This window comes from Lycorma delicatula, chromosome 7, assembly GCF_047948215.1.
Source record: "Lycorma delicatula isolate Av1 chromosome 7, ASM4794821v1, whole genome shotgun sequence".
Taxonomy (NCBI): domain Eukaryota; kingdom Metazoa; phylum Arthropoda; class Insecta; order Hemiptera; family Fulgoridae; genus Lycorma; species Lycorma delicatula.
Window position 1 is genome coordinate 8,226,485 of NC_134461.1, and position 10,839 is coordinate 8,237,323.

A 10,839-nucleotide genomic window follows, 5' to 3' on the forward strand; every position below is an offset into this window, starting at 1 on the left:
TAAGCATCAGGCATGTACATAAAACTGTGTTAGGATCATAAGACGTTATTTGTTTATGTCATTTTAGTGAAATTTAAATGTGATATTCATTCAAAATATAAAAAAATTTTTCACATTTACCTAAAAACTGAAAATTACAGAAAATAGTATCACATCAATTCTGTTCATCATTTCTATCACATACTAATCTATTCCCATATAAATTTTTCAATTAGAACATTTTTACACAAAATCATGATCAACAAAATTTCTATCGTAGTTTTTATTAGAAAACAAAATCAGTCAATCCATTTCACAAAGCTTGAGTGAGCTAAGCTGAAGCAATCTGCAAAAGAAGGCATCACACACTGAACACTTTGTTTTTACAGTTTTGATAGTTTTCCTGAGGTTTCACTATCTTCTGCTTGCCTCTTCATTTTGTAGCAATCACTCCATCTTGCTGTTGAATTAATACTTTCAACGTTGATCAGCCTGTATACTGTGCATCCATCTCTTTTGTAGATCCATCTTGACTAACTTCAATATCTTCATCTTGGTAAAACATCTGCAGAAAATGGAGAGCCAATTCTTCAATAAATGTTGTGATTTTCTTAAATAGGTTTCTGTCCTGTGTTGACAAGATTGTATCAAACCTCTGACAATTGATGTTCCACACAGTAGTTCAAAAATGGTCTTTCAATACCACTTGATTGTACATTGAATGTTGTTGGTGGAATATGAGCTCATCTGGTCTGACAAATCTATAAATGCTTCTGCACTGTTTTTGGCTTGGATTTCATGATGCCCTTCCCTCTGCTTTGTTACTGATTTTTTATTATTAAAATCATTAGCATATCCCTCATTTCTTTCCATTTCAAGGCTGTTATTCTTTTTACCAGAACTTTGGGCTGTTACTACTTCAACTTTTTTTCAGTTTGGATTCTGTTACTTGTTTTGGGTTTCCTTTTCAATTAGTCCTTAAGGTGCCAACAAGATGTGTACATTGATTAAACACTTGTGTACCAATTAAATGTTTGTCCAGCATCAAGTAATGGTCGAGCAAGCTCAGTAACATACTTTTCTAGAACCTCTTTGCCTAAATAGCTTCTTTTCCAGTATAGACATTGAGATTCCATGTGTAGCCACTGACAAGTCATAATTTGATAAGTTTCACCTAATGAAATTTTTTGTTGGATAGTATTGACAAAAGACAAGCTGTTCCCTGAAAGTAATTATTGTTTCATTGATGCACATCTATTCCTGGGGATTGATTACATCTAGAAACTTTAGGAGAAGCAAGTCTATGAGTTGTTGAACTCGCACAATTTTTCATTATTTGAAGCGTGGAACATTCTCAGAATCTCGAATCAGTTTCGACATTAGCTTACTAACTTGGGTAGAATAAACAGACATGCTTTCCAATATGACTGTATATTCAGCATTTTAACAAGACCCATCCACAAAATTATCCCATATCTTTTCATTCTATTTATATTAACTGAATTCCATTTCTTCAATCTAGAGCGTTTTGTTAAATTTATCGTTGGTTTTCATCTTATCTAATTCAATTTTTTGTTGTGCATAATGATTGCCTGACTGACTAATAAATTGAAAACGACATCAATTCAATTAAAAGTGCATATGCTTCTTCAGGGCTGGCATTCTGTACCTTTGCTGTTATTTCATTATTAACTAATGGTGGAAAGACATTGGGAAAAATAACTGGATTGTTACTGACAGATTGCAATAAAATGTCACATATATCTAAATTATTTACTGCAGTTACATTAGATTCATTATCTCCTTTACTGTTATCATTCATTGTCTATATCCAATGCCGAAAAAATTAGTGTTATAAGCTCCAATGGATGCATACTTCAAGATACTCTCAGTTTGATTAGGAATACAAGAAATGTAAGTATTGCTGATATTACTTCATCAGCTGAATTACTATCTGTGTGAATCGGACAGATTCATAGTTCCATTGTAACTTTTTTTGAATCGCTCTATAAACCTCTGATTTTTGTCTTGTCATTTATAATTTGGTTCATTGAATTCTGGTCTGATTCAGGTACTTTATCAGAATCAGGGCCAAAATCAACATTATCACTAGAATCACATAAATCATTCTTCAATAAATTTATCTGAGTGAGGTTCATTAGCTTAACCGTTCTAGGTCTTATCAGTTCTTGTAATTTGCTACTTGTTAGTGATACTTGATCCATCGTAAAGGTTAAATTCAATAATTTCAATGTTTATCGCATTAAATCACAATGTTTATTCGTGTTAAGACATGATGTAGACATAAGCATTCATTGTTTCACGCATATGTAAACAGCTGAATTCATCATCTCATCGTTGCTGCCAGTATGAAGTTTCTGGAAAGTTAAGATTTGTACAGCTAATTTTGAGGCTGCAACTACATATTCCAATATATTATTTTGAATGCTTAAAAAGCATTTTGTTTTATCGTATGAGGTTCTCAAGGCCTTGTAAGAATATGCATTTGAGCCATATGTGGTTCGTGTGATCTCCAGTTCAAAGAATCTGTGAGCCAAGGGCTCTCTCACATGGCTTCATAGACAAATTTTATATAAGCTACATATGACATAAGTGGCAGGAAATCAGTATATTAAAAAAAAAACCAGAGATGCCAATCTTAGAACAGTTCATCAGTAATAATGGATTATTGAAAGATAAGTAAAGCCGGATCACTGATCTATTAATGAAATGATAATAAAACATTATTGATTTTCAACTAAATGTATTTACGTAAATCATAGACATGTTATACAACCAAATTTCAAGCAGTTAAACACATTATATACTTGTAAACGCAGTACTTTATTGTAATAAAATAGTAATATTATACAATTAACATAACCTTACTTTAATTATGATTCTTAAACATTTGAATAGATAAATTAAGATATGAAAAATCAGCTAAGTAAATATTTTTTATAACAGCTTATTATATATACATGAAATAAAAATTATTCCCAAATTTTATGGAAAATATAAATTTAAACTATTACATGAATTTCTGGCAAAGCTCAGCATATTAGACATAATAACTTCCAAAATTTTACTAGGAAACTGTTTTTTAATTCAAGGAGAGAACTGTGAATTTTATTAAAACCCAGACTGGGTTTAAAATGAGTTTGAAACAAATCTTAAAGCCCTTTTAGAAGCAACATTTCTGTAAGGAACAAGAAGAGTTGCCAATATTAGTTTTGAAAGAGCCCTCGTACTTTTAAATCCAGTGATATTATCCATAATTTGACCAGTCTTATAATATGCATTCTTTACTATCAAAAGAACTACAGTAATAAGCAAATTCTTTCTCAAAAAAGGTTTTTTTAAATTTTTAAAACATACACTTTGAGAATAAATATGTAAATGAAACACATTTCTGCTTTATGAACATCTGTTTCAGCATTTTTAATTAAACAGTGGAAAATTTATGATAATGTTTATATCTTGTACAAAGCACCCTAACTGATGAAAAAAAAATTGGTTACCTAATACAGTCAGTAATTTTTGGTTCTTACATATGTAAATCCAGTGTAGGATTCCAATCACCATGAGTGCATCATCTTCCTGATTTAATTTTTCAAAATTGATTTCTGATATTGATATACATTTATCGCAAAGACAAAATCTGTCAGAAGGCCATTAAGTTTTAAATATATCTTGTCAATAACCGGTTATATTATGCAACAGCAAGTTAACAGATATAAATATCAATAACATTAACATAACAGAGAATTATGGAAGACATTATTCTGAAGTTTTTAAGGTATGCGAGTCATAACTGAATGATTGACTGCTTGTCCTTTGTAGATCTTGCACATTTTGTAGTTACCCGATAAAGTAAGCAGTCAAAATTCCATTATGTAACAAACAACTATATATTGTGTAAGAGGAGAAAAGAAAAAGATGAATCCATTGTCTATCAGATTGTTTAATAAACAGACCACAACCGTTCTTATTTATGGTTCAAATAGGAGTGTATAGCAAATAATTTTTAAATCCATTATTAGATGATGAACTTCTGCAGCCTTCATCTAATTTAACAATTTTAGAAGTCCTGAAATCCAAAAAAAAAATAAATCCCTCCTGAAATGTTAAGCTCATGATTCGTGCTAATACATGAATCTTTGTATTGACTTGTATCAATCTAGTTTGAAATCCTTTATATGTAACAAATGAAAAAGCCAGTTAGTTATTTTTGCATTATCATACAATTTACTATAATGATTTGATCTGTTTGTTTTGTGGAACAATTAATATTGCTAATTTTAATACTTGGATTATATTCATTTGCTGTGATTCCCTTATGTTGAAAAACCTTTATCGTAAAAAGTTACTTATTGATATAGGCCAATCCCTTGGTTAATTATTGGCTGCATAAACATTTGTCATTTCCTAATATTTAGCGATAAATAAAAATTCATTAGAAGAAATATTTAGGGTTAGAAGATAATAAAAATCACCATCTGTAGAAAACAAACTTCAAAGCAAAGAACATCGTGCCAGACATTGCACTCAATCTGATTAAAATTAAATTTTGTTTTATAGTGCTTGAAGTTTTTGTCATTTAGTCAGTGTAAACATTCAATCAATCTTTTATTTATTATTACATTCACTAGTAATGTAAGCCTAAATGTTACATAATAGAGCAATAAAAAATTCATTTTTCCACTTATCGCATGATTTTTTTCTTTATTTTTAGTACTTACCTTGATAGAGATTTTTCTTTCAGCAGGATATCTTTATTGATTTTTTTTTTAACATAAATATCTACAACCTGTTCCCTCAGAACAGTGAATAGATCTGATCAATGTTTGCAACTGACTTGGAAGAGAAAAAGTTGAACAGGATTCCTGTTCTGTTTATTCTGGTTGGAATGCCGTACATAGCCAGGACTTAAATCTAGAACTGATGGATGAGAGTCAGAGTTGCTACCACGTTGCCCTGAAGATCTGTTTGTGAAAATTTAAATTAAAAATCTAGTTAAAATGTTAAGAATAAAGAGAGATAAGTTTATCATCTCATCAGTGAAATAACTACATTTATTTACAATAAGAAGTAGTTAAATTAACTGTTTTTTTGCTATACATAATGGCAAATAGTGGAACTTTTTTGTACTATAATTTGAATTAATATTCTAAATTAATATTTAGATAGTTAATGTATTATTACAAAGTCCAATCATGTTAGAATTTCACTTTTACAGTAATTACATTTTCATTGATATTTGGTGTGTACTTTGTCAAGGAGAAAGTGAAAATAGAAATTTCTTATTTATTTTTGATATTTGGATGTTCACTTTACTTGAAAGTTGTGTTTTTATCAATGTAATAAGCATATTTAATTATATTTATATCATTATAAATAGTATTGAAATTGTTTGTCTGTTTTTCTTATGTAGAATTTTTTATAAATTTTCTCCACATTCTGTATTATAAGGTATTACTTTTTTATAAATATAATTAGATTTGTTATTAGTTAATTTTAATATCAGTTAGATGATAAACATATATATATATATATATATATATATATATATATATTATTCTTTTTTTAAATATTTTAAACAGAATTTCACATTTAAAATTTTAATCTACATTTCCATATAAATGTTCTAATGAGCAAAAATCTTCATGTGAAAATACAGAATGTTAAGGAGAAAAAGTAGTCGGTAGAAAAAATAATTTTTATAAAATATTATATTCTGCTGCAAGGATGCAATTTTCCAGACTATTTATTCAGTTCAAATAAAATAAGCAGTAGTAAAATAACCTAACAAAAAACAATTTTAATAGGTAAGTAACAATTGTTTAAGTTCTACATTAAATATACAGGGTCATTGAAAAAGGTTGTAGCAATTTAAAAAATCTTATCTCGACTACTAGAGATAATCAAACAAGTATTTTTTTTTTAAATTCAGATTCAAAAGTATTTTTACATACCTTAGAATGTTTCAGTATGAGCTGTGTCGTTCGCTCTGCAAACATCCAGCCGATAATTGACTTTAGCCCAGGTCTGCTGGATCATTGCAGGCGTAATTGTTGCAATAGTAGTGTTGATCCGTCATCTTAAATGTTGTACATCTCTGATTTATTATAGACGATGTTTTTAATGTACCCCCATACAAAAAAGTCTAGGTGTGTCAAATCTGGGCTTCTTGGAGGCCAAAGCACAGGACCTGCTCTACCAATGCAACGATTAGGAAATCTTTAATTGAGAGTGTGTCAAACACCTAGGATAAAATGTGGGGGTGTACCATCGTGTTGAAACATTACAGCAACTTTACTTTCTTGTTCAATTTGGTCAGCTTGTGGGAAAATGTACAATTGCATGTCTAAATAAACATTCCCTGTGATAGTAAGTTCATGAAAAATGAATGGGTCAATTACACAATCAGACATCGAACTGCACCACACGTTTATAATTTTTGGGGAATCTCTGATGTACTCAATAATTTCAGCGGGTTGCTGAGATCCCCATATCCTACAATTATGCTAAAACATTTAAGACAACAGATCACCCTGCTGCTATTGCCACAGTTACGCCTGTGATGATCCAGTGGACCTGGGCAGAAGTCGGTTGGACATTTGTAAAGACCGATGGAGCTCATATTGAAACATTCTAAGGTATGGAAAAAAGTCAAGTCTAAATTTTAAAAAAAAGCTCATTTGATTATCTCTAGTAATTTTTGAGATACATTCTTTTTAAATTGCTGCAACCTTTTACAATGACCCTGTTTTATTAAAAGAAAAAAAAATTGGTTTATATTTTCTTAAGTTTATACCTTAAAGGAATAAGTTTTAAATAAATAAATTAGCAAATTTGTAATTTTACTTACTGTTTTTAGTTCTAGTGTTAATTTGTAAAAATTTCAAATTAATTTTAAAACAAAAATGGCAAACAGTATAAATTAAATAGAATTGAGTTACACAGCAAAAAGCTAAAAAATTGATTCAGTATTGAATAATTATTTATTTTTTTACTTTTAAAAGGTACAAAACTCATTGATTTTAATAAGCTTCATTAACAGAAGTTTTGCGATTTGAGATGTGTGTAAAATTTTGTTATGATATATGTTTAACCCGTACTCCTAATCAGAATGGTTAATTTTAATTTTTTTTTTTGTCACAAATACTTTGTTTTTTTTATTATTGAATCATAATGAAAAACACCGATTTCATTTTCATCCATAAGGTTTTTTTTTTTTAAATTGGAAAACAAAGTAAAAAATAATATATATTACTACATTCCTAAGAGGCTTAACTCATGCATATTAGTATCTCGTTTTTCTTTTCTTATTTTTATCAAAACATAGATTCCCCTTTACATTTCTTGCTGACTGTTTTTTTTTTTTTTCATTTATAGGAATATACAAAATAAAAAAATATGAGAATAATTTTTTTGAAGAAATAAAACAAAATAGAAATTTGCGCAAAAAATTGAAAAGTAATACCTTTTCAATTTGTTAAATTTTGGCTTTTAAATGCAGAGCCAAGTTAAGGGTTTTTAAATTGATATTATTTATTTATAGTAATTGTTTGAAATTTAGTGCTGATTTTTTTTTTTTACTGTGATTTATTTATAAATAGTTGATTTTTTAATCAAAATTTTAGATCATTATTTTGTCTTTTCTAGTCATATCTTCAATCGCTAATTGATATTTACCATATGGTAACGTTATATATTGCTGCTTTTAGTTCTCTAGAAATAAATATCAGGAGAACATAGTGACCAGAAACATTCTAAAATGACTCAATTGAGCTGTGTGTAGTATCATTTCATTAAAAGTAGGTACCCAAGATTTCCTTTTCATTAAGCTGTATTATAAATGAATACTCTAAAAGTAGTAGGGATTTGTATTTATTATATTCATGGGGGAAAATAGACCTCTGAAGTTCAGGCTGTTATGTACATAAACATGTACATAGTTAAATGGTTAAAGTCTGAAACTTTTAATAACTAATTTTTATCTGAAAACAAACAAAAACTACAACAATGAGTTTTCTAGTAAATAACAAATTTTTAGGAAAGAATGATAGCGTGAAAAATTTTGATCAAAAATACTGACACTTGAAAATTTATTAAAACATATTCATAGATGTATATGAAGTATGTTAAGATACCAAAGTATGTTATTAAGATAGTTAATTTTTTAACGAAGCGGTTAAAAAATTGATAAGTTGCAAGTAAATTTTTATTTTTTACGTACCTGCTCTTTCAACCTTAGCATTTGTGCTTTCCTATTTACCACTCCAATATCAACTTAGTATATCAGTATATCTATTATTATAAAATTATTTTTTTAAATTTATCTTCATTAAAAAATTAGACAATAAATTCATTATCTAACTATTCATTTATTTACGAGTTAATGAAAGAGATGAATTATGATTTTAGGTTGTACTGTACAACAAACGAGTAAATAGTTTTTTGTTTAATTAAAAAAATGTGTTTCAAAAATTTTCTGATGTAGTTCATCCTTATGTTATATTGCTTTTATGATAAAAATTGAGAGGAAATAAGAAAGTAAATAAATTCCCATTATATATCTATTTAACAATTGATCAAATTACCCTATAAAAAATCATTGAAAAAAGCTAGTAAAAGATAAATAAAGTAAGTAAAGAGTAAAAATACAAAAACTAAATCATTTCATTTTGAAGAACGGCATGATGTATTAATATCATGAACTGTGAAGGGTTAAAGAAAATTTATACATTTTTGTAATTGGATAAATAGAACTACGCATCTATTCATACAAAATGTTACAGCATTGCTTCTCTTATCTGTTGTAGATTTTTAACAACTACCATAATCATGGAAAAAAGTGTGTTGTTATGCAAGTTCATAAATGATAAATTTTTGTGCTAATTTTTTAAACTGTTAGTTAATCATTTAGTTTAATTTTACTTGATTCAAGTGTTTGTCACTCGTTACAAGCGCTCTATTGAATTCGATCTATCAAAAAAATTAGATTTTCGTAGTTAAAAAGTAGAAAAAACTTAATAAATCATTGCAGTAAACTGTAATTCTCATTGATCACAAATTATAAAAAAAAAAAATATTATGTTGAGCAGAATCCTGATACACTTTAATTTCCATCGATTACAATCATCCATATGTTTTTTTTATTTTTAACTAACTTTTTGATTGCAAGATGATGAAACGTGCATCCAGCATGTTTGATCTTTTTAAATGATAAAAGTATCAAATATTTTTGTCTATCAACAGACTGAAAACTGTGTGTACTATTGGAGCCTAATGAAATTTTCTTTAGAGATTTATTATTCATAAATATGAGAAGTAGCTTTAGCTATAAAATATTATTGATTTTTAAATATAATTTTATTTAAAGTGAGAAAACACACTTTAAATAAAATTATATTTAAAAATCAATAATATTTTTGTCTAATGGCAGGATGTGAATTCTTCGTGAAAATGCATTTTATATGAATATATTTGCTAATCCAAATTTAGTCCAAGCTATTAATATGCTACTGTAGTATGTTATGAAAACCATTTATTTAATAATTGTGATACCTAACCCGTGATAAGCAGAATGTGAATTGCGCTTTTAGTTGTATTAATGAAATTAGAATTAAATATTATCACTTATTAGTTTAGATCTTATTTGTACCAAACACCATTCAAGACATCTTGGATGTTAAATTAAATCCATCGATTTGATTTTTTGTTAACAAAACTAGAAAGTTGAAAAGTTATAAAACTTGACTGCATTATACATAATTTTAACATAAATAACCTGTCTGAGCTACAGCATTTGTACAAATTAGTTTTTTTTAGAGATTGCAGTTGAATGGGGTACCGATTTTTTAATTAGGTTTTGAAGGATCTTTGTTGTAAATAATGTATTCGAAAGGTGTGTGTGATTAAAATTTGTCCAACAGTACCACAACATTTGGTGCTCACAACAGCAATCTGAAGAAAAGTAATTTATTTTATGATAAAAAAAATAACCGATGTGAATAATGTTTTTATAAGTTACAGAGTCTAAAATACATCATAACACTTTTAATTTTTTTCTTTAATGCTTGACACATCACAGATATCAAATATAGACTTTCAGAATAATAATTAACTTCATTTAATTCAGATAAAATTAAATTTTTGCTTTGATATATGACCTTATTGTTTCCTAACATGATAATTATCAAACGATGTTTTATAGAATTTCTACTGCATAAAAGTATAATGTAGTTTGATGTGTGCTCATGTGATTTATACTAAATATTGTTAGCACAAGATTAGTTACAATTTAGAAGAACTTTGAACTCAGTAGATATTTACATGCCAGCTTTTTCCAAAATGCTCTGATGAATGAATGATGACATGGCTGAAAATTTATTAGATCTTGAACTGTAATTTCCTTGAAATAAGTGATATATCTCTCTTTTAGTTCTTAAAATTTGCAGTTCAGTATAACTTTTTGAAAATAATTTCTGTTATTAATTATTAAAACATTTATTTTGTGATTATTTATAAACAAAAAAAAATAGTTCAAAATTATTTAACATTATAAATTGTGATCAAATAATTCTAAGATCAAATCTGTAATAGTACCTGTTTTAAGAATTTGGCTACCGTACCTGTTGAACTAGTCACCTTTGCAGTGATGTATTACTCTCACAACATTTCTCACTGCTGGAATTGACTGAGAAAATAAATTCTTTAACTTTTGCAACTCATACGAGATCTGTTTATTGTCAACACAGTACTGTTCCCAAAAGATGAATTTTTTGTACGCATTTCAGATTAGAAGAAGAATTCACAGAAGGCCTAATTAGATGAGTAAAGGGAGTGTGGCAT